Here is a 25,726-nt window from a genome sequence, read left to right on the forward strand (position 1 = left end):
TGAATACGTGGAAGAGGCATGCATGTACATGAGAGCCAAAGGAGACAGAGATGGTATAATGTGAAGACAGGAGGAGAACAAGTAAGATGAAACAAATGGCAATATTTTTTTCTTGTGATATGTGTGATACAATTGAATATGATGTGATAAGAAATAAAATAAATAGAATCTAGCTCGGCAGACGGATAAACCACTGCCCTAAAAGAGATTTCGGCCCCTTCTCATGCGAAGATCTGAGCTGCACACCCTCCTCCAAGGTACAATCTGGAAGTCAAGCACTCCAACATCTGTCGGTGGCACGATCTTGAACGGACGTCGATCAACTTCGTCCTCAGCTCAATCAATAAAATAAACGAAAAATAGAAATTTTTGAAGATAAAAGAAAAATTTTTGAAGATAAGAAGACTCAGTATTTTTTCGTACAAAAACTGAGAAAAGGAGGGCGCTTTTTATAGGTGCTGACGATCGTGAAAGCTTGTGTGTGAAAACGGCACGCAAAACTGCAGCCCGTGCGTCGAGAGTTCGCGAAACGGCTGCACGGAATGTTACCACACGATCCTCTCGCGGAACAGTCGAATTGCGTGAACAAACGCAAATGTGGAGAGCACACGGAAAGAGTTTTGAAACTCTAAAAAATCAACAGTCTCTCACAAGTTTCAAAACTCACAAAATATTTAAATTCAGTAAATATTAAAAATTTTATTGGGCTTTTACTGTGCTTAGTACAAATACCTTCTAGGTTTGAACTTGCATTTAGTATAAAATACACACAATATGAAGACGAACTGATCAAATTGCAGGGTAGCGCTATTTAGGCCATACGCTTGTCTTGATTTTCATGAGAGTTATTAAAGATTTACCCTAATCCTATAATCGCAACCTTACGACTACTCTCAGTAAGGTAGATCCTCCAAGGGTACGTATAATAGAATCGTACCTTGCTGAACTTTCAACCTTGGATCTATTGAGAGCTATGCTCAACCTAACCGTTACATATAGAGCACAACATCATAGGGATGGGTTGGAGACAGACTTCAAAAAAAAAAATGGTGCTCCCAGATGTTACCTCAGAGGTTATTTTCCTTTGAACCTTGACCCTGGAATCTTCAATCGCAAAGGTGTCTACTTTGATGACTAATATACGGGTTTAAGCCCCATCCCTTTTGATGTCTCAAACAATAAACTTTTTGAAAGATCTTTGGTTAAAAGATCAGATAGATTATTCTTTGATCTTATAAATTGAAGTGATATCACATCTTTTATTTTATTTTTTATAATTTTATATCTGATCAGAATATGATTGTTTATCTTTTTATTTGATGTCTCTTGATTTAATAGATGGCTCAATGGGCTATGGAAGTGCAATGTATGCATACATATAAAAGAAGATGTTTGATTGTCTTTGATGACATGCCTTGTGTCCGCTTGGGATTAAATATTCAGATGGAACATAACACATGGAACATAAGAAATTTGATTGCCAATGTCTGTAATTGCGTAGGATTGAGACCGGGCCAGACCCAGCCTGCTTAACTACCCTTTGGGTCATGATTTTGGGCCCAGCTTAACTCGTTGGCAGACTGTACGTGGCTCATCCTACCGGGTCAAGATTCAGCGGGACATTGACCCAATCCAAAATATCCAGATCCGGGGATGAAGCTTGCAAACTTATTTATTTATTTATTTATTGGGGAGCGAAGGGGAGGGTGAGCCACCCATTTTATTGAATACGTGGAAGAGGCATGCATGTACATGAGAGCCAAAGGAGACAGAGATGGTATAATGTGAAGACAGGAGGAGAACAAGTAAGATGAAACAAATGGCAATATGGTGAGGAGAAGATCGCACCGGGCTGATGGTTGGGAGTTGAGATCAGCACCCTATCAGACTACTCTCTGATTCAATTTAGCTCCCCATCCGAATGTTTCTTTCCTTTGTTGTGAAGCTCAACCGAATGAACAAACAAGAACAGCCCTTCAAAGATCGCAAATTGGTAATCAGATTGCAACTTGGTCGGCAATTCTTTCATGCCTAAGGAAAATAATAACTGATAATCAGATATAAATTCACTAAAAGTTGGAATAGAAACATTTTGTCCCCGCTGGAATAGTTATCCCACAAGTGATTGCAAAGAAATCTCCAAATAAAATATATTTAATATTGCAAAGAAAAATGAGAATACCTGTAAATAAATAGGCCATTTAATGGGAGTGGGAAAAAAAAAAAAAGAAAAATGAGAATACCTGTAAATAAATAGGCCATTTAATGGGAGTGGGAAAAAAAAAAAAAAAAGGTGATCGTCCGCAAATGGTATGCCCGTGGGCCGTGGAGGGTACACGGTGCGGCAGCCCGTTATCCTTCCACCGTTGAGAGGGGGAGGTTTTCGCTGCTCTGTGAAGCCAGCCTCACGCGGTCCCTTCCACTTCAATGGAGGCGCGACCCAGGCCTTCGCCCAAGCCGCACATCAAGCTGCCCAACTTGGAACGGGCGAGCCAGCCATACGCCCCTGTTGCACCCAGACCCAAAGGCATTACCCTGCGTCCGAACCACCCACTGCCCCCGCTCGGGTCACAAGCTCTCGCTAGTGAGCTCGGCAACGTGGCATCGCAACTTCCGTCCCTTGAAGCATTATTTATTTTGTATTAAGGCGATGTGGGACTAAATAGAGAGCGATTACGGCCCTCAATGGCGTCCATTGGACCAGATCAATACAAAAATAGTATCCATAAGACTGTCCGTGGCAGTCATTACATTCCTAACCAACGCTATGAAGGGGTTGATTGCTAGGAGAGAAAATATATCTACTAAAATTAAAAATTCATTGACTACAAGGACCCCAAAATGTCCCTCTTAAACCGAGATTTATCATATCTAATCCTGATTAGAATTCGTGCTTTCATGGAGAATAGCAAAGACAGCAAACCAACTGGGCGATTCAACGAGAAGCCTTGTCCCATGCCCATAACCTCCCTATTTACATCCACATCAAGTAATAACATAACAATAATTACAATAAAAACATAATAAAACATCTATTTGGAGATTGGATTGGAAGAATCACAGCAGGAAATTAAGAATTTTAATAAAATATTAAGATTTCTCATGCCTTTAGGGACTAAGAAAAGTTCTGAAGAGAAACAAACTGAAAGTTGAGGATGGAATTTTCTCTTCAATCATAAATATCACGACTATTTATCTACCCTCTCGTGTGCATTGCACGTAGGACGTGGTAGTTTTATGAAATCCATTTTAGTGTAAGAAAAGTTGCTGCTAGAAGAAATCCTAGCTGATCTCATAGCTTGTTTAGAAATTTATGAGACTAAATTTTAGCAACCTCTATGACATTCTCCCTCGTCCTTGGATGAATTGGCGAGGGACAAGAATTTTGGTTATTGTAGTGCATATATTGCATAAAATGATATTTCTACCATAGTCATAATCGTCCCCAATACATGTCCATTATTTTTCATATGTTCCTTGAAATTATCCAAAAAAATTTTCCTTCATGGAGCTGAGTGCACCCATTCTTTCTTTCTTGCTCTCTTTCCTTCCTTTTTTTTTTTAATCTTTTTTATTATATAGAATCAAGAAGTGAGAAAGTCATACTAAAATTGCATTGACATCTAGTGATCTTATCAATTCAATTAACGTAACCATTCTTTTTTATAACATTGACTTACTATCCATAGAGATGATTTTATATTTCTTTAGCCAACACTCAATCTAGGCTGATTGAAAATTTTGAGGATGCTCAAGTTTAAACTTCATCCTTTTCCTACTTTACTATTTAAAAGGCAAGATTCATCTATCGACACACATGTTTTTTCCTTTTAGTATCTATATTTATTCCACATCATCAATCATCTAACAAGCTCTAAGAGCCAATTGTGAGAAAAATAAGAGGCACCCACGGAAAGCATGAAAAAGATGGAGAGCACTGGCAACTTATCAAGAGCAATGAATAAGAAGAATAATTCTTTATTTTTTTATTATTTTTTCATTCTCTTCAACTCTTTGCAGAGGACCCAACTTATATAATATTTAATTAGACATACAATCATAATGAAAAAGAACTTGCGAAGTATAGAGGAACGGTAGATTTGCGTGCGCGCGCGCGCGCGCGCACACACACACACACACACATATATATATATATATATATATATATATATATATATATATATATATATATATATATATAGGTATATGTATATGTATGGAAACATTTCGCATTTGATGCCACTTCCACATGTAAAACTTCTCCTAATGGGTCATGCTTGTAGCTCATTGGTGTAAGCATAACCAAATAGTTGGAACATCCTTAACTATAATGTAGTTATATCCATAACCAAATATTTGCATTAACATTATATGATGTAGTTATATCCTTAACTATAATGTTGCTCCTAGAGGTTAAGTCTCAGAAATTAAAAAACCTCATCAGCAGAACCATGCAAGTTAATGCAAGGCATCTAGAGAAACTATGTAGAACAACAAGCTGCTATAGTTTTAATTACTATCCTGCACCAAGTGCTAGCTTGTCATGTGTCTAATCATGCTACAGCTACACAACAAAGTATACACGTTTCTTGGACGTACCATGTAGATACTTTAAACTAAATGATCAGGTACAGGCATGCAATATTTTACCAGCTTAATCACTTTTATCTACCTCACAATGTTTCCACAAGAACTATAGTTGAAGATAGTTAAAGACTAGCACATATTGAATTCCAAACCTTGTTGTGTCAGAGCAAGTTTGTTTTTATCTTAGGGATGAAGTCGTTGCAGACCCACATGAGCAAATAACATTCTTAACATAGTATTCTCATAGCTTTGATCTAGGCAAGTTCTTTTTAATTTTCAGATTTTGTCAAAAGCAGTTTAATTCTCCATAATCTTGGTTGAATATCATTACAAAAACAACATAGCAATTATCTAGGAAAGTCGATTAATTTCGAACAATATGTGCTTGTAATAAGACCTTAAGATGGTTTAGTACCTGAACCTATACAACGTCAATAGTATGATGTGATCCTGTTTTTTTGGTAGACTAGGACGCGATCCTTTGTTTCCCCGCAATGACGCCTTTTGTTCGTAAGCAAATCCCGAGATGCCAAGATACGCATGGTCTTGAAAAGGCCACTCAGTTCAAAGGGAAAATAAGTTACTAAAGGCAACAGATAATACATACTATGATCCTGAACAGCTAAGCATTTCTCAGGGATCATGATTTGCATGGAATCAAAATAGAAAGAGAACAAAACACCCAGAGATGTCCAATGCAGTAAAGACCTGAGGTTTAAGCCACAAAGCAAGCATCTCCCAAGGCATTTAGTACCTACTGCTCAAATAAGTGAGTCGCCTAAGTCAAAACATTAGACAGTGAGGAAGTTGATGGAGAGTACGACTCTGAAGCCTGGGGCAATGACACACAAGGTAGACCTTGCATCAGAGAAGTGCTAAGATCCCCCCTGCTGCTAGCATTGCTGGCAGGGAACTCACATGCACTAAGTTCCCATAATGGCTCATCCACCCAGAAATCAGCGTTCATTTCTGTGAAGCAAGAGAAGTCCTCTGAGCTCATTGCACCCACTCCACTATAGGCATCAAAAAATGCCCTATTTGTTGCAGAATAAGAGGAGGCACTGCTAGATCCATGACTCATAACTTGGTTAAGAGGGGAAATGTGAGAACCGGTCCCTTTGGACCCGGTTCACCTTGAAGCCGGCATCCTTTGCCGACTTCATAGGAACCGACGAAAAAAAATGAAGAAATGCGGTGAAGAAGAGAGTTTGGGTGAAACAAGGGAACCATATCCCCTGTTAATCTGCAGCCATGGGGAGAGGATAAGGGCTATGTGTGACCTGATAGGAGTTGTACGCCGGTGGGGAGGAGTTTGAGTTGATCAAGTTGGCGGAATCCGGCTTTATCTGAGGAGAAGTAAAACCCGATCCCTTCTAATCCTCTTCTATATAAACCCTCCACCTTTCGATCGATTTCCATCACCAAATCCTCCATCATCTTTCTCCTCCCTTCTCACCTCCGGTAGGCACCGTAGCCAAGCACCGCTGCCATTACTCCTCTTAAATGTCTTGGATTTTCAGTTTTCTTCGCATATTTTATGTATATCTCACGATCAGGATTTTTCGCTGCCAATGCTCCAACCACCACCGCTTGGTCCTTTGGGCCGTCAGCCATCGCCAACCCCACCCCTCCTTCTTCATCCTGTTTTTCTTAAAGAAAGCCACCAATTCGACTTGAGAAAGAGAAGAAAGAAAGGGGGAAAGAAAGAGAAGAGAGAAAAAGAGAATGAGAGATCTGAGAGACAAGAGAAGGAAAAAGAAAAAGGATAGAAAATAAAGGAAAGAAAAAAAAAGAGAGAAGAAAAAAAGAAAAGAAAAGAAAATGGATTCGAGCTGTTTAAATTCATCCTATAAACCGACCTACATCATGATGTAAATGAGCATCTCCTTTTTTCAAGTTAGTTGAGTCAGAGTAAATAGATCAGATCTTGATTATTCTTTTATTCGTATCTCTACTGATTTACTAGATTGAGTCTAATTAATTAATTTTTGATCAATGAATTAGATCTGATCTAGGATTTTGATCTAAATCGAGTAGAGCATGGATCTGAGGATCAAGCCATGTACCGAAAATCATGACTTTTGAATTTCACTGATGTAAGTTTCCTCTTATCTCTGGATCTATTTATATATATATATTTACATATTTAACGATTAGATTTTATATTTAAAATATTTAAAAATTATTGAAGTTTGAAATTATGTATTTATTTATGAAAAGTAATTTAGAAAAGTTGGATCAAGCATGATGTTACTTTTGCATGATACAAATTTTTAGAAAGAAATAATTTTCTTGTATTAATATTGCATGATCTTTGGAAAGAAAATTATATATGTTCATCGATGCATAAAATTTTGAATAAAAATTATTTTATTACTTTTTAGATTATATAAAAATTGAGTTGATACTGTTATAAAAATAAGTAACATTATTTATGAAAAAATTGGTTGTGAAAGAAATTATTAAAAAAAAAACTCTCTAGTTAGACTATGATTTGGGTCTAGCCAATGAGACTGATTGTTGGCTACATACCAGAAACATACTTCTTTCGGACCTAGTCAGTCGGGACTGATCGCTAGCAGAACTAGTTTTTTTGAGTCTAACCAGTTGAGACTGATCACTGACACACGTTGATGCGTCGTGTGTATATTTAAGAACTAGTCTCTTGTCTTGTCACGAGGTGAATCGTAGCCATATGAATCAGAGCTGGTTTCTTTCGGGCCTAGCCAATCGGGACTGATCGCTGGCAAACGCTGATGCATCGCGTGTTTATTTTCAGGAGCTAATCTCTTTCGGATCTTGCCACGAGATTGATCATGGCCGTAGTCACCAAAGACTGAGAGAAAATTTTTTTAGATATTTGTTAAATTACATGGTATGTTTCAAAAAAAATATATCTTGTTATATATTATTGTTATATAGTTATCTTTCTGAAAATTAGTTATACTTGATTCCTCAGAGATATTGATAACTTACTGAGCCCGCAAAGCTCATATTTTTTTTATTTTTTTCAGATTTAGAAAAATTCTATGGGATTTGAGATCGAACAGTGAGGAGCATAGCAGGCCTTGCATATTCTGTAGGACTTTATCCTAAGGAGTGTGCGTCCATCATGTGCCTGATCTGTATGCTGGATTCGGGGCATGACAGAGTGGTATCAAAGCTTAAATTAAAGATCATGAGAACTTAAATTAGTAATGAGAGTGGGATAGAATTTAGGGTTTTGATTGATTATCTCAAATTAATTATGGATGTCTAAAGTCGATTAAATTGTTATACAATATTTGAGTTTTTCTTTATATATATGAATTATGATCCTTAGGATTAAAGCATAGAAGATTGGCACAGATTAAATTTTGAGGAAGATATCAAGGTTAAATAATTGATATAGGAGAAAATATATATTTTAGTAATATAGCTTGGTTGTATTATGTTGTGCTAAGCATTGGATTTATTTTTGAAAATTTAATCGGATATGATGTGATAGCAATCTTGAATTGATAGAAAGTTAGCATCTTGATCAAACAATGATACGAATATGGTAATTATCTCGAGACATAGTTATGATCTCGTAAATTTGACAACAAAATCTTTGCTTGAATTTTATAGAATTTAAATCTAGGATCAAGAAAAAAAATGGAGAATATAAATCAGAGTCGCATAGCGGAAGTATGATGGTTGAGTCATTTAAAATTGATCAAAGATATTGATCATAGTTTGAAATTTATTATGATGGAAGCTATAATTTTCTAATATAAGAGGTTTTTAATCATTAAAAAAAAAGTGTGAGTACGATGAATTCTTAGACTAGTTATGATGAGACTATATTGATTGTGCTAAGGAAAGTTTTGACCACCTTACATATGAGGTTAGTTGATTGCTGATCAAATTGGTCTATTAAGTATCTAAACAAATTCTACTTGATTTGTTCCCTCCTTATGATCTCGACTTCAACATAGGAATCATGATATCAATACTTTATCTTCTTGGATTTAATTTTTGTGATTCAATTTTAAGATCATTTCTATATTCATGATAAACCAATGTTGTTTAAAGCCGTTACTATATAATCATAACCACCTTCACAGTCATCTGATTATTTGATTTTAATCTCGCTAGGCCATTATCTTTTGTGGGATCGAAACTTTATCATACTATTTATGTCGAAATTTATTTCAAGCTCTATTCTAAGTACAATTGATTTTCATAATAAATCTTGTTGTAAGGCTTCTACATCTAATTGATCCTAACTAATTTTTGAATGAACATGTATGTATCTCAATCTCAGAGTCTTGGTCATTTAAGTAATGCTAATCTTATTAGTCTAAATAAGATTTGATTTGATAATCACACAGATTTTGATTGAAAAAAGATGAGATCTTTGATTGTACATCAAAGAGGCAAAAATTTCAAATTGACTTGGAGGTGCCGAATTATGAAATATTTTTGAAAAGAGTTTGTGCTTTGGTATAAAAATATGCATGAGCATTGTGATGGACCTGAGGGGTCAGATTGCTTGCGAGCATATTAGTAATGTGATCATGTGTTCTTTAGATAGAAATACCAAAGCCAGACAAATTGGTATAGTAAATTTTTGGAGCGAGCACCTTTAACTATGGAAGATTTAGATTTCTCATATTTCGATGATGAAATTTTTATAAGGGGGGGAGAATGTAAGAATCGGTCCCTTTGGACTTGGTTCACCTTGAAGCTGGCATCCTTTGCTGACTTCTTTGGAACTCATGGAAAAAAAAATGAAGAAATACATTGAAGAAAAGAGTTTGGGTGAAATAGGGGAACCATGTTTCCTATTAATCTGCAGTCATAGGTAGAGGATAAGGGCTATGTGTGATTTGATAGGAGTTGTATATCGATAGAGAGGAATTTGGATTGATCATGCCGGCAGAATCCAGCTTTATCCGAGGAGAAGTAAAATCCTATCCTTTCTAATCCCTCTTCTATATAAACCCTCCATCTCTCGATCGATTTCCATCACCAAATCCTCCACCTCTCCTCACCTCTGGTAGCCACCGAGCCGCTGTAGCCAAGCATCGCTACCATTACTCCTCTTAAAAGCCTTGGATTCTCAGTTTTCTTTGCATATTTTGTGTATCTCTCACAATCGAAATTTTTCGCTGTTGCCAATGCTTCAACTGCCACCGCTTGGTTGTTTTGGCCGTCGGCCATCGCCAACCCCACCCCTCCTTCTTCATCCTATTTTTCTTAAAGAAAGCCACCGATTCGGCTTGGGAAAGAAAAGAAAGAAAGGGGGAAAGAAAGAGAAGAGAGAGAAAGAGAACGAGAGATCTAAGAGACAAGAGAAAGAAAAAAAAAGGATAGAAAAAAAAGAGAGAAAAAGAAAAGAAAAGAAAATGGATCCGATCCATTTAAATTCATCCCATAATCTGACCCACATCATGAAGTAAGCCGAGCATCTCCTTTTTTCAGGTAAGTTGAGTCAGATCAAATAGATCGGATCTTGATTATTCTTTTATTTGTATCTCTACTGATTTACTAGATCAAATCTAATTAATTAATTTTTGATCAATGTATTAGATCTGATCTAGGATATTGATCTAGATCGAGTAAAACACAGGTCTGAGGATCAAGCCACATGCTGAAAATCATGACTCTTGAATTTTACTAATGTAAGTTTCCTCTTATCTCTAGATCTATTTTTATATACATATTTATGTATTTAAAAATTAAATTTTATATTTAAAATATTTAAAAATATTATAGTTTGCAATTATGTATTTATTTATGAAAGGTAATTTAGAAAAGTTGGATCAAGCATGATGTTATTTTTGCATGATACAAATTTTTGGAAGGAAATAATTTTCTTGTATTAATATTGTATGATCTCTAGAAAAAAAATTATATATGTTCATTGATGCATGAAATTTTGAATAAAATTATTTTATTACTTTTTAGATTATATAAAAATTGAGTTGATACTGTTATAAAAATAAGTATCATTATTTATAAAAAAATTGATTGTGAACAAAATCATGAGAAAAAAAACTCTCAAGCTAGACTATGATCTGGGTTTAGCCAACGGGACTGATCATTGTTCACACGTCGGAAACATATTTCTTTCGGGCCTAGCCAGTCGGGATTGATCGCTGGCAGAGCTAATTCTTTCGGGTTTAGTCAGTTGGAGCTGATCACTGGCACACGCTGATGCATCGTGTATATATTTTAAAACTAGTCTCTTACCTTGTCATGGGATTAATCATTACTGTATGAATCAGAGCTAGTTCCTTTCGAGCCTAGCCAATCAGGGCTGATTGCTAGCATACGCTAATGCACCGCATGTTTATTTTCAAAGGCTAGTCTTTTTCAAACCTTGTTATGGGGCAGATCGTAGCCATAGTCACCAAAGATTGAGAGCGAATTTTTTTGGATATTTATAAAATTGCATGGCATGTTTCAAAGAAAAATGATTTTGTTATATATTATTGTTATATGGTTATCTTTCTGAAAATTAGTTATGTTTGATCTCTCAGAGATATTGATAACTTGCTGAGCCCATAAAGCTCACACCTTTTTCTATTTTTTTTCAAATCCAGAAGAATTCTATGGGACTTGAGATCGAACAGTGAGGTGCATAGTAGGTCTAGCATATTCTTTAGGGCCTTGCCCTAAAGAATCTATGGCCATCATGTGCCCGATCTAGATGCTGGATTCGGGGCATGACAAAAAAGGATTGGAGCATTGAACTCACACGAGCTGTTGTTATGCTGGCTGGGGGAAGAGTGTCTTGGGGAGGACCTGAGGCAGCACTCAGAGATTATACTGCTCAAGTAACCAGACCTACTGTCGTCGGAGAATAGGAAGTCTTTATCAATGCTGGTCTCCACCGATGAATCGAAGGCAGGGGTGGTGCTACTGTTGCCACTCTGTTGGAAGGTGAAGTGGCTCATTTGGCTGTGGCTTAGAATACTCTGATTGGTGGTTTGCATGGATGCAATGCCTGGTGCGGTTGGGTTGGAGGTGGTGGCATTGGTGGTGGAATGAAGTTTTGTGAGTGGAAAGGAGTGAGGAGGGAATGGAAAGTGTGATTGAAGAACAGATTGATTTAAAGTTTTACTTTGAATGAAAACAATACCAGCATGCACATTTCAGGCCCCTTTGACTGGGGAATTAAGAGGGTTAATGAATAACTTGAAGCAAAAAAAATGAGGTTAAATTGTGATCACTATGTTCCGCCTTTTTGGTAGGGTATGCTTTCACTATGAAACAAGTACCAAAAAAATATTTGTGAAGCACCTATTTTATCACCTAGATATAAAGGAGTATCCCACAATCAAACATGCCCCATTGGATTTAGTTTATGCCGTTAGACCATCTAACCTAGTTGTTTTCTGTTCAATGGTTAAGCTGCTAGGGAAGAAGAATATGGAAAAATTTAGTGTTAGCATTCAAGATAGTTATTTTTGCTCCCACTTATTTTGAGGGAAGCTTTGGCAAAAAAATAAGATTACTTTATTATAACATGGAGGTCATGGATTTAAAATATAGAAACAATCTATCCGCATGTCTGGACATTGCAGCTTATGTCTAACCCTTCTAGATTTTACAATTGCAGGGGAGGCTCATACATTAAACCACCTTTTTATTCAAGAAAATTATCTTTCCCCTCTTGTTCCCACTTTTATTTGTTTGTATATTTTTTCCTTTTCTATTTGCATATTTCAATTTTTGTTCTATACTCTAGTTGTTTTCATATGTTTTTTATTGTCAATCAACCAAAATACTTTGCCATTTTCTTTCAAATGGTCTCTAGTTATCAAGGTTTATAAAATTTGTTGACAAAGATATTTTCATAGAGGCTTGCTTATTCTTCATTTCAAATGCCATATCATCCCAATAGGGTTCTTCCTTACCATTCTTTTTATTTGGTCAATTTCTAAGCTTCCTCTAACATTCTTGTATCCAAGCCCATGCCTTAGTTGGGAGGAAGATAAATATTCACAACTTTGTGGTCATAACTTTCAAAAAAACCCAACCATCAACTTCAAAATTCCCATCTTTGCAATATTTTTAATCGGGATAAACTTCTTTTTCGAACAAAATGCCTATTAGAGATTGTGTTACAAACTGTAAATGTGTACGATACACATGTTGCGAAAAAATTATTTAGTTTGTGTTGTTTGTATACTTTCTTACTGTATGAAAATCTTATTGGGTATATGTTACAGTTAATTCATTGATTTTAGATATGTATCATCTGTTAGGATTTGACGTCTAGAGATTCGATCCACATTGAGCTAACAGCGAGGTTTGCGATGAAAAACGAAGTCCAACGAGATCAAGATCACCCAAAATGGATCTCGGACGAAAAAGATACGTGCTTTTGAAGTCGGCACGAGATCTAAGGCGGTAGAGGACCGCCGGCGGAGCGGTGGCGGTGCGGCCGCAGGCGGCGGTGCAGCCGTAGGTGGCGGAGCGCGGTCCAGGCGGGGCCAACATGTGGGGCGCGTAGTCCAGCCCATGCGCATGCGCGCAGGCCGGCTCAAGCCCAGGCGCTGCACCTAGGCTTGTAGCCCGGTTGACGGTGGATCGGGCGGTCCATGGCAGACCGCGTGGACCGCTTGGGTATTTCTCTGGTGTTTTACGCAGTCCACAGTACTATTTCGTGGACCTATCACGATCAGACGGCCCAGGGATGTCTCGGTCTTGATCCAACGACTTGGGGCTTGATTTGGCTTTATTTAGAACTCCTAATTCCTCTCTAATTAGGTTTAAGCCCTTCAAATAGGGCCTGATCGGTGAAACAGAGGGTGCGGTCTTTTTTTTTTTACCATGGACGTGCCGTACGGAATCCGTGCGGAGAGAAAGAAGCACACGTCGCTGAGAGAGAAGAAGCAGGAGGCTCCTGGACAGCGGACGCCAGTCACTTCAGGATTCAGGGGGGTCTTCCATGAGAGAGAGTTTTTGTGAGGAAAACTTCTGGTGAGATAGAAATTGGGTGTACGAGGATTGAGAGTGAGATCTCCTCTTGTAATTTTTTTTTATAGTGAAGTTTGCATGCCCCGTGGAAGCGAGCCTTTTTGTGACTGATTCACGTATTTTGATTATTTTTATTTTATTTTTTTTCTTCCTGCTGCATCGCATGGTACTGAAAAAATTCTGAGGGGTGGTGTCCTGGCCAAACATCCACCTAACAAGTGGTATCAGAGTGAGACGGTACAAGGATGCAGATTGCAGCGGTGGTGAGCAAGACTGAAGATGGAGAAGACAGGATCAATCAAGATGGAGATCAATAAATTTGATGGTAAGAGAAATTTCTTTTTGTGGCAGGTAAGGGTGAAGGACGTGCTCATCCAACAAGGATTGATCGATGCTCTCTTGTGCGATGAGAAGCCGACCATCATTGAGGTGCGGGATTGAAAACGGCTACAGATATAGGCAGTGAGTATCATTCGCATGTACCTAGCGGATGAGGTGGTGATTCATGTGTTGAGCGAGACTTCTCCGACGGTGCTGTGGTCGAAGCTCGAGGAGTTGTATTTGGCGAAGTCTCACACCAACACTCTTTTCCTCTGTAGGCAGTTCTACCAACTGCGGATGACTGAGGGACAAAGCGTGTAGGAGCATCTAAACGACTTTCAGAAGATCCTCACCGACCTCCTCAGCGTTGGTGAAAATGTTGAGGAGAAGACCAGAATGCTGGTTTTGCCAGTGTCGCTTCCACCTTCGTACGAGTCCTTGATGACTGCTCTTCTAGTGGAGAAAAGCACCATCAAGATGGATGAGGTCAACGCGGCAATACTCCAGAACGAGGTTCTCAGGAGGGAGAATCTGGCTTCGAGCTCAGATGGCGGTAACTCAGTTTTGGTGGCTTCTGGAGGAGCAGGAGGTGGTAGATAGAGCGACAGGAGATCACGACGAGGGTGGTCCAAGTCTAGGAGGGACTTAAGCAAAATCAGGTGTTATTGGTGTAAGGAGTTGGGGCATCTAGCCAGAAATTGCCCTTAACTCAAAAATTGGACGGTGGCTGCTACAACGATGGCCGGCAGCGATTCAGATGGAGATGTCCCGGAGATATCTGATGAGGTATCTATTTTTTTTCAGCAGTGGATATTAGATTCTGTATGCACCCATCATGTACGTTGCAGAGAGGAGCAGTTTGACTCTCTGGAGAACAGTGAGGGCACTGTATATTTACTGGATGGATCGAGCTGTACAATCAGAGGCATTGGGACGGTCAGCTGGAGGACATATGAGGAGATTGGAGGAGGTCCGATACATACCCGATTTCAGACGGAGTCTTATCTCACTTAGCAGACTGGATTCGAGAGGCTACAGGACTGTAGCTGGTGGAGGAATCCTGAGGGTGCTATTCGGTGATAGGATTATGTTGGAGGAGAAGAATGGGAGTAGAGGATATTATTACCTGGCGGGGAGCCCAGTGCGAGGTGGAGCTTCGGGAGCCAGGTGGAGTCCAGAGCGAGGTGGAGCTCCAGGTGGAGGTAAATCGGGCACGAGACAGGAGACTCGGGAGGACGAGAGGTGACATCACAAGATGAGATTCCTATTGCCGCAGGATAATACCTCGAGTAGGTCTCAGGTCAGGAAGAGTACATCATACGACGGAGATGGGATCGAGCGGCCTGGCTCGACTTCCATGTTTGCCCATCCATGATCAGCAGACGATTACCCAGGACATGAAGGCGAGGAGATCTAGAAGCTCTCGGAGTTAGGAAGAGGCCGAATATCTAGTTGAGGTGAAGATTGTTAGGATTTGGTGCATTGAGATTTTATCCATATTGAGCCCACAGAGAGGTTTGCGACGAAAAATGGAGTCCAACGAGATCAAGACCACCTCGAGATCAAGACCACCCCAAACGGACCTCGGACGGAGAAGATACGTGCTTTTAAAGTCGGCACGAGACCCGAGGCGATGGAGGATCACCGACGGCGGGCTGGCGGAGCGGCTGCAGGCGGCGGAGCGCTGCCCAGGCGGGGCCAACATGCGGGATGCGTGGCTCGGGCGCGCGGCCCAGCCCATGCGCGGGCGCGCTACCCAGCCCACGTGCAGGCACGCGGGGCGCGGCCCGGGCCCAGGTGCCCAGCGCGGGTGCAGCCCAGGCCCGAGCGCGCGGGCCAGCCCAGGCCGAGGCGTTGCGCCTGGGCCTGTACCCCAGTCCATGATGGATTGGGCGGTCCATGGCGGACCGCATGGACCACCTGGGCATTTCCCAGGCATTTCGCGCGGATCATGGCACTATTTCATAGATCGATCGTGATCGGACGGCTCATGGACATTCCGATCTTGATCCAACGACTTGGGGCTTGATTTGGCTTTGTTTAGGACTCCTAATCTCTCTCTAATTAGGTTTAAGCCCTTTAAATAGGGTCTGATCGGTGAAACAGAGGGTGCAGTCTATTTTTTTTTTGTCGTGGACGCACCATACAGAATCCGTGAGGAGAGAAAGAAGCCGCGTCGCTGAGAGAGAAGGAGCAAGAAGCTCTTGGACAGCCGACGCCAGTCACTTCAGGGGTTCATGGGGATCTTCCAAAAGAGAGAGCTTTTGTGAGGAAAACTTCTGGTGAGAGAGAAATTGGGTGTACGAGGGTTAAGGGTGAGATCTCTTGTAAATTTTTTTTTCATAGTGAAATTTGCATGCCCCGTGGAGGCGAGCCTTTTGTGGCTAATCCATGTATTTTGATTATTTTTTTTTTATTTCTCCTTTCTTTCTGCTGCATTGCATGGTACTGAAAAGATTCTGAGAGGTGGTGTCCTGGTTAGATATCCATCCAATATCATCATCATACTACATGAATTTTTTTTCTAAAAGATCTCTTTGAATATTTTTATAGGATTAAACTAAAAATCCTATAGGAATCAGATCTATTGGCTCGTCTAGCTTGCATTTCTAAGAATCTATCCAAACCCCCTCGAATCCTAGTCTTTGGTTTGTAGGAAGAAATAAAATCTATGGAGGTTTTTTCTTTCTCTCCACAAAATTTGGGTTGGATAGAATTTGGTTGATAGAGCGATGACTAAATGGATGGCCTAATCCACTGTATAGGACTAGAAGTATGGGTCCTACATGAAAACTTTTGGGGGATGTATCATTTATGATGCAAGCACTTATTATTTTCAGTCCTGCTAGATTGAATTGCCGAGCAAGCTGCTACTCTCTTTTCCATCAAAACCATCTGTATCAACTTCAACCTTAAGCCTCCACAAGGACCAGATCACCATAGGTTTTCGTTATATGAAGGTATTCATGTTGTTGAAGGACTTCCATTTCTCCATAGAGTGTTTAACCTCATAAATTATTACATGCAGCTAACATAACATGATGGAACACATCTCATGGTAATCAGAGGACTGTGATGGGTTGGTGGGAGTCAGTGGCTTGGCCTTTGATAGCTGAGACAGGAACAGGAAATGGTCTCCATTGTTGCAATTGGGGTGACCAACTGAAGTTGATGTTGGAGGAGGGAGGGGCACAGGATACAGAATAGAGGGGTGTGTGCAAATTTTCCTCGGGACATGGTGGGAAAGGGGCGTTTGGACGTATTGGGATAGGGGAACCTACCATCCCTCATGATGATAGTTATAGCCCATAATTTGTTAACATTTATTTATTGCTTGATGACATGTGCAACTATGACCTTGTTGCATTTGGAATTGGACATCAGACTAGCTAATAACACATTTGAGTATTAGAGACTGTTGACTGCCTATGTCTGCAAATGGGCAGGGTGCTCGGCTTTCTTACCTTTAGGCTCATAAATTTGGACCCAAGATTAACTCGTTGGCTGACCGAATTGGGTCAACCTTGGTCAGGCCTATGAAAAGGTTTTAGACCAAAAGTTGAGCCAGGATTCAGCATGACATTGACCCAATCCAAAATGTCCAGGTCCGGCTTGCAAATATGCTCCATGAAGCTTGCAACTTGGTTAGCAATGCTTTTATACTAAAGGATTCAATAACTGATAATCTGATGACAAAAAAAAAAAAAAAACTGATAATCTGATGTAAATTCACCAAAAAGTTGGAGTTGAAACATTTTGCCTCCATAGGAATTATTATCCCACAAGTGACTACTATTTTGTACTTGGCTATATTTTTGAAATTAGTCTAAATTATATTTATGTGGCAGAAAAAGTAGGAATAAAAGCATGCATAAAGGATATATCTTATACATAGTAGTATTATGAGATCCATTTTACCATAAGTAAAGCTGCTGCTAGGAACAATCTTTAATCATATGGATAACATCTACATTGAAGAGTATTAAAAGTAAAAAGGAAGTAATGGAACAAAATCCTATTAAACTAGCTTATAGAAAATATACATCCACTAGTATTAGTTTTACATTGGCCTAATAGTTTTTCTAGAAATTCATTAGACAAATTGTGTAGCAATCTCTACAATATTCTCCCTCATCCTTGTATGAATTGACAATAGAGCCAAGAATTTTGCTTCTTGTAGTACATACATTGCATAAAATGATATTTCTACCATAATTGTAATCGTCCCTCTAATACATGTTTTCTTGTTTATCATAAATTTCTTGAAATTAGCAAAAAAGTTTTCCCTCTGCGGAGTTGAGTGCTTTCATTCTTTTTTCTTGCTCTCTTTTTTTTCTTTTCTTTTTTTTCTTTATTATATAGAATCGGAAGCCAAAATATAATTGCATAATCCACGTAACCATTTTTTTAATAGCATTGACATGCTATCCTGAGGATGATTTTATATTTTTTTAGCCAGTACTCAACCTAGGCTGATTGAAAATCTTGAGGGTACTCAAGTTAAACATCATCCATTTCCTTCCCTAACACTTAAAAGGTAAGATTCGTCTTATCTATCAATACACTTATTTTTTTGTTTTAGCATCCGTATTTGTTCCACTTCATCAGTTACCTCATGAGTTGGGATCCTCGAAGGTGCAAAATTTGCACCATAGCAAGCTGGGCAATGGTACATCAGCATTACATGAAGTTCTTTTTTGACATAATATTCAGCTAATAAGAACCAACTCGAAACATAATGATGTCCTTCCAAGAGTACAATCCCATACATCTCTTTTCCAAGCCCCCCAAAAATCCGAGCCATAACTCTTTTCCAAGAGTAAATTATTTTTTTGTCCTCTCAATATTTGATGTCAAGCTCCGCCACTGTCGCTCTTCTTCTCTCGATAATGCTACTCATCTATAGCTTTCTTGAGATGGCATCCTTGCCTTTCTTTTTGTCAAGTGATTCGAGCCCTTACTTTTCTTCTTGCCTCATATCTCCTTCAATAATCTTCTTTCAATAGCGTTCCTCATCAATGGCTCCCAAAAGGTAATAATCGTGTCTTCCTTCTCAACAAGGGATCTGAACCCTTGCTATTCTCTCTCAATGATGAGAGTTATACATCTTTCTTTTTTATGCTCCTTATCTATGGCTTCTTTGAGGAAGCAGCCATATAAGTCTTTCTTCCCGGAAGGAAAAGAGGAGAGAAGAGAAGATGGTGTTGTTACTTTTCGCCGTAGGCTTAGATATTGGTTCTCATTATTAGAGCCACCGAACCAAAAGGACTTCATATGGCACCAATCTACCACTGCACGGTCCTTTTCAATACAAATTCTACACTGCAGAGGATTTGAGCCCTTCCCTCATGGGCCCTAAGGGCAAATGTGAGAAAAATAAGAGGCAGTCATGAAAAATATTGGGGTAGATCCCCATCGCTTAGCCGACTATCCAGCCTTCTCGTATCTGAGCCGATCAAAGAAGCTACACTAACTAAGCCACCGTTAATAAATCCGGCTCGGATTGACGGGTCCCAATTGGTAGGGTCGACGTCGGGCACCGACGTGGATACCCAACCGATGAAAGGCTGCTCTCTCTGATCAGCACCAGTCCGACTAAGATTAATATACCATTTATGGCTTCTGGCACCCAACGACGCTCGGTCTGTGACTGAGGCCATACTCAATTGACGGCCGACTACGTCAATCAAGGACAAGGCATCCCGACGGTCTCATTCTGCAGACTCTGACAACATAGATCTCAGCCGACTAGCTGAGCACCGAGTATGACCATCATACGATTCTGACAGACCACATCAAGGTCATATCACTCAGACATCATACTCTAGTCGGCCTGCGTGCCGTGATGGGATACTATGATTTCATTAAATGTGCCCACAGGGTCATTTATTATACCCCACACTCGGTAGCATCTGCTGCCATAAGCACGCCGAGTAGAAGGCACCTCACCATCAATATTTAAAGATGTCCACACGGCACCATGCAGCACTATATGATAAGATATGATCGACATGATCATCTATCCCTCACCATTCATTTTGCTCCTTCTATAAATTGAGGTAAGCAGAAACCTCTCCAAAAAGAGGAGGGCATGCACACACTATTTTTGCGACCTAGAGACTCTGTCACTCTTTCCTCTCGAACCATCTTTCTGACTTGAGCATCGGAGGATCCTCATCGGAGCTACCTCTAGTGGAACTTGTTTTGTAGATTCTTCTTTTTGGTGCCGAGCGGAGTCTAGCACCATCTCTCTCTTATTCACATTATCACTTTTGGTCTCGGCCTTGACTGTGTGCATCTTCTCCGGTGATGGTACAATATCTTCCGATGATTCCACCGCTCACTAATTAGGGTAGCCTTTTATCAGCTTCAGACCGACTACCGACTATTCATCAAAGAAACACCGCAACACAAAGCATAAGAAAGATGGAAGCGCTAGCAATTTATCAAGGGTATTGAATAAGAAAAATAGTTCTTTGTTTGTTTTTATTAATCCTTCATTCTCTTTCAACGCAGTACACGAGACTCAACTTACATATAATTTAAGTAGATATACAATCACAATGAAAAGGGCATGACAAGTATAGAGGAATTGTAGATCTGCAAATATACGTGAAAGCACTTCACGTTCGATGCAGCTGCCACATGTCAACTGCACCTAATGGGCCATGCAACTTGCTGGTCATTGGTGTAAGCATAACCAATGGGTCATGTAACTGATTAGCAGAGCCATGCACATTATAATAGCAAAGCATCCACAGAAACAATGCAGAACAACAGGAATGCTATAATTTTGATTGCGGATCCCCTGCCATGCATCACATCGTGTGATGCACAGTACATTCCATCCATACAATAGATGGCTATGCACGATCTCATGCAACGGACGTATATTTGCATGCAGCTGTTCATCGTACGATGGACGATGTGCTGTGCACTATACCACATAGTGCATAGCAGAGAACCCGAGCATGCTATAGTTTTGTTTGTTATGCCAACATCAAGTGCTAGCGTATCATGTGTCTCATCATGCTGGAACTACCCAACAAAGTGTACATGATGGCTGACCAGAAAGAAGCATGATGATAGTTATGGCCTCATAATTTGATAATATTATTTATTACTTGATTTTGCTCGTATGATTGCACATCAAATAAAAGGCTGAAGATCGAAGACATAACTCATGTATATTAGAAACTTAGAGGATGTTTTATTTGCAATGTTCGGCTCCAAGGTTATAAACTGATTGACTTTATTTTGCTTTTACGCAATGCCCTTCAAATTTTAGATCGGGCATTACACTTACAAATGACATATCTATTGGATGTCCAGACCATTGATCGCTATTCATTTGAGATTGTTGGCCCTTCGATTAATAGAGGGCTCAATGGGCTATATATGAAAGAGCAATGTATGCATACATAAAAAAGAAGATGTTTGCATGCCTTTGAGATCCTTGACATGCCTTGTGTCTGGTAGGGATAAGTACTCAGATGGAACATAACACATGGAGAGAAATTCTTTGTGCACCACCGGCAGTGTAGAAAATCTGATGTGGAGCGTACTACTTTATCCTATTGGACCATATAGTCATTACTTTCCAACGTATATTTAATATCCATAATTTTATTTTTTCGTTTAAAATTTTGAATGACGAAAATGTCCTTCTTAAAAATTATAGAACACTCATTTTAAAAAATTATGACACTCCTTCACAAAAATTATGATACCCCTTCTCTTCTGAAAAAATTATGATATCCCTTCACAGAATTATGACATCACTTCATAAAGGATTATGACATCCTTTTATAAAAAATTATGACTTCCCTTCCAAAAAAATTATGACATCCCTTCCCTTTCAAAAAAATTATGACATCCCTTCACAAAAATTATGATATCCTATGAAAAAATTATGATATCCTATGTAGAAAAGATATGTCATAATTTTTGCGAAGGCTTGTCATAATTTTTAAGAAGATATGTCATAATTTTTAAGAATGATATTTTCGTCATTCAAAATTTTAAACGAAAAAGTAGAACTGTGGATATTAAATATGTGCTACAAAATGGTGGCTATATGGTCTAATAGAATGAAGTGGTGCGTATGTTAGATTTTCTACACCATGGATGGTACATAAAGAATTTCTAAACAAATGGAACATAAGAAATTTGATTGCCTATGTCTGCAATTGCGTAGGATTGAGACCGGGCCAGACCCAGCCTGCTTAACCACTCTTCGGCTCATGATTTTGGGCCCAGCTTAACTCGTTGGCAGACTGTACGTGGCTCATCCTACCGGGTCAAGATTCAGCGTGACATTGACCCAATCCAAAATGTCCAGATCCGGAGATGAAGCTTGCAAACTTATTTATTTATTGGGGAGCGAAGGGGAGGGTGAGCAGCCACCCATTTTATTGAATACGTGGAAGAGGTATTCATGTACATGAGAGCCAAAGGAGACAGAGGTGGTATAATGTGAAGACAGGAGGAGAACAAGTAAGATGAAACAAATGGCAATATGGTGAGGAGAAGATCGCACCGGGCTGATGGTTAGGAGTTGAGATCAGCACCCTATCAGAATAATAACTGATAATCAGATATAAATTCACTAAAAGTTGGAATAGAAACATTTTGTCTCCGCTGGAATAGTTATCCCACAAGTGATTGCAAAGAAAATATATTAAATATATTTTATTTGAGATTACTCCAAATAAAATATATTTAATATTGCAAAGAAAAATGAGAATACCTGTAAATAAATAGGCCATTTAATGGGAGAAAAGACAAAAAAAAAAAAAAAAAAAGTGGTTGTCCGCAATGGTATGCCCGTGGGCCGCGGAGGGTACACGGTGCGGCAGCCCGTTATCCTTCCACCGTTGAGAGGGGGAGGTTTTCGCTGCTCTGTGAAGCCAGCCTCACGCGGTCCCTTCCACTTCAATGGAGGCGCGACCCAGGCCTTCGCCCGAGCCGCACATCAAGCTGCCCAACTTGGAACGGGCGAGCCAGCCATACGCCCCTGTTGCACCCAGACCCAAAGGCGTTACCTTGCATCCAAACCACCCACTGCCCCCGCTCGGGTCACAAGCTCTCGCTAGTGAGCTCGGCAACGCGGCATCGCAACTTCCGTCCCTTGAAGCATTATTTATTTTGTATTAAGGCGATGTGGGACTAAATAGAGAGCGATTACGGCGTCCATTGGACCAGATCAATACAAAAATAGTATCTGTTGCGGCCAATCGCCTCATCGCCTGATCACCGGAGAACGAACGCCTGCAAAAAAGGAAGTCCACACTGATTGGAGGCGGCTCCGGCAGGGACCCTCCGACGGTCAAGTCAGAGAGGTGACTGGGGAACAGTGAAATGAAGACAGAGAGCTCAATCGAGAGAGAGAGAGAGAGGAGCGAGCCTGTGATTTTTAAGTCGAGAAGTGGAGGTCCCTTGCACTGTTGCCTTCCCCGATTTATATAGTGGAGCATGGTATGGCGCCGTCAGTAATGGCGCGGACAATTGAGGAATTGTCAACTCACTGTAGACTGCCAGAGTCGCCGTAAAAGTGTCATATCGCCGTGGGGCTGTCAAATCACTAGGGTTGACAATGCCCTAGGCGGGATAATACCCCTAGGTGGCGGTGCTGCATGTTGCTGTCAGGACTGACAAGCTCTGGCGGCCGTACGGCGGTCGGAGGAGTCGACCGATCCTAGGTCGGTGGCCAGCTGAGTGGCGTCGGGTGGAGATTCGGGCCCCTCTGTTGGTCAGCGAGTCTTAGGTGAGTCGGCCATCAGACCTCCAAGTTCAGTCGGTCGGGAAATGTATGCCCGACCGACACATCCTCGGTCGGTTAAGGGCCGTGAGTCGGCCGGTGATGGCGCCCGTCGGTCGGTTGCTCCGGCTGTCGGTCGGTCGGTCGGTCCCCCGGCCCTCGGTCGGTCGGTCGGTCGGGGGGTATTCCCCAACAGTTGTCCCCCTCCACTCCTGAGTCGGACGGTGAGCTGGCCGATGCTATTGCTCGGACAGCGACGCTTGGCGACTAGGGGTGGAGTCACTGTGCGCCCAAATCCGACCGTACCGTGAGTTGATACGATGTCAGGCGCCTCATAAATGCCGAGCGATCCGCTGGCGTCAGACGTCTAGTCGGTGTCAGATGTCACGTCTTGTCGTCGTCAGACGTCCCATCTCGTCGTCGTCAGGAGGTCGGGTGCCGGACGATTCGGTGTCAGGCGACCGGATATCCGGCGCCTTCTGGGGAACGCAGACCGTCGCCTAGCGCCGATTCTGGGAGCGCGGGGCGCTGTCAGGCGTCCCATCGGGAACGCGAATCACCGCGGGCGCTTTAACTCGGAACCGTGGCCTCTTTCGCCACGTGTCGGAGGTGGTTGGGCCGGCGCCCCTCGCATTAAATGAGGGCGGTGCGGCCGTCCCGGGATGGGCGCGCCGAATCATCGGGCCGAAAGGAGGGTCCGGAAGCCGCCACGTGTCGCACATCCGTGAGACCTCGATCGGTGCGGGGGCATCTCGACCGTCGGACGGCCCTATATATATAGGACCATCCGGACCCAAGACCTCATTGTTGACGTTTTTGCTGCAGAGACTCTGTCCGGGCGATTTCTCCATCGTCGCCGGCAGTCGTCTTTCCTCCTGCTCCCAAAAGGGTTCATTTCCGGTTCATGGTCTTCCCTTTTCTTCCTTCCTCTCCTTCTTTGCTTCTTCTGCGGTTCTGGTGCAATGGCCGGAAATCCGTCTCGGGGAGCTCGGTCAGAAAATCCGACCGATGACTCCCGGTCGACTCCGGAAGTTGAGGTTTCCTCGCTTTCGAGGCCGAACGTTGATCGGCTTCGGAAGCAGTATCGCATTCCGGAGCAGTTTCAACTCTCCGCCCCAGGGGCCGGCGGTCGGGTTAACAACCCTCCGTCGGGCCAACTGGTGCTGTATGTCGAAGATCTCCGTGCGGGTCTTCGGCTTCCGATTTCGGAGTTCGTCCGGAATCTGCTAGATTATTATGGACTCTGTCCGGCGCAACTGGCATCGAACTCCGTCCGTCTGATAATCAGCTTCGCGCTGTTGTGTCAGCTTTTGCCGACCAACCCTCGTATTTCGCTCTTTCGGGCATTTTTTGTGCTCCGACCCCACCCTAAGGCCCGAGGGTGGTGGCTCTTCAACCCCCGGAAGGGTCTTTCCTTCATCACTGGTCTTCCATCATCCATCCATGGGTGGAAGAACCAGTTTTTCTTCATCTCCTCTCCTTCTCCTTGGGGCTTCCCTTCCCACTGGGGCGTGCCTCGAACCGAAGCAAACGACAACAGCCGGGTGGAGGCGGACGACCGGGAGGACTTCCACCGGCTCAAAGACATGTCGGTTCCGAAGCAAAGGGAGCTTGTTACCGAACAAGCTCTCTATGACGCCGTCCTGAGCTTGGTCCCCCGATTAGGTATCGTCCGATCCCCCGGTCTTCTTCTCATTCGGCCCTTTGTCCGGCTCTTTGATTAACATATCTGTCGGTATCACAGGGACACCTCCAAGGATGCGGCCGACCGACGCTGAGATCCGGCAGTATGCAGCAAGGAAGAGGCCGGCATCGGGGGCAGGACCTTCGCGTCCTCCGAAGAAGCCCACTCCCGTGGCGCCGACCGTCGAAGCATCGACGACCGACCAGTCGGAGCCGGTGATAGCGCTCGCGGCTCCGGCAGCGCATCCGGAGGAGAGGCCGGTGGAAGACGCGGCCGAAGGAACATCGACGGCCATACCGGCGGGAAACCGAACATCATCCGGCGGTGTCTGGGGCCGCAACGGGGGGTGCCGGTTCAACCTCGAGCATCCCCTCATTGCCGGTTCCGTCGGTCGGGGCGGCCGATCGAGGGAAGGCCCC

At 41.7% G+C, this 25,726-nt stretch overlaps 1 pseudogene; it reads right to left on the minus strand.

The window, feature by feature from the left end:
* Positions 1–5,365: 5,365 nt before the first annotated feature.
* On the minus strand, positions 5,366–11,641 carry LOC140853627 (uncharacterized; annotated as a pseudogene).
* Between the last annotated feature and the right edge of the window lie 14,085 nt (positions 11,642–25,726).

This window comes from Elaeis guineensis, chromosome 14, assembly GCF_000442705.2.
Source record: "Elaeis guineensis isolate ETL-2024a chromosome 14, EG11, whole genome shotgun sequence".
Classification (NCBI taxonomy): Eukaryota; Viridiplantae; Streptophyta; class Magnoliopsida; order Arecales; family Arecaceae; genus Elaeis; species Elaeis guineensis.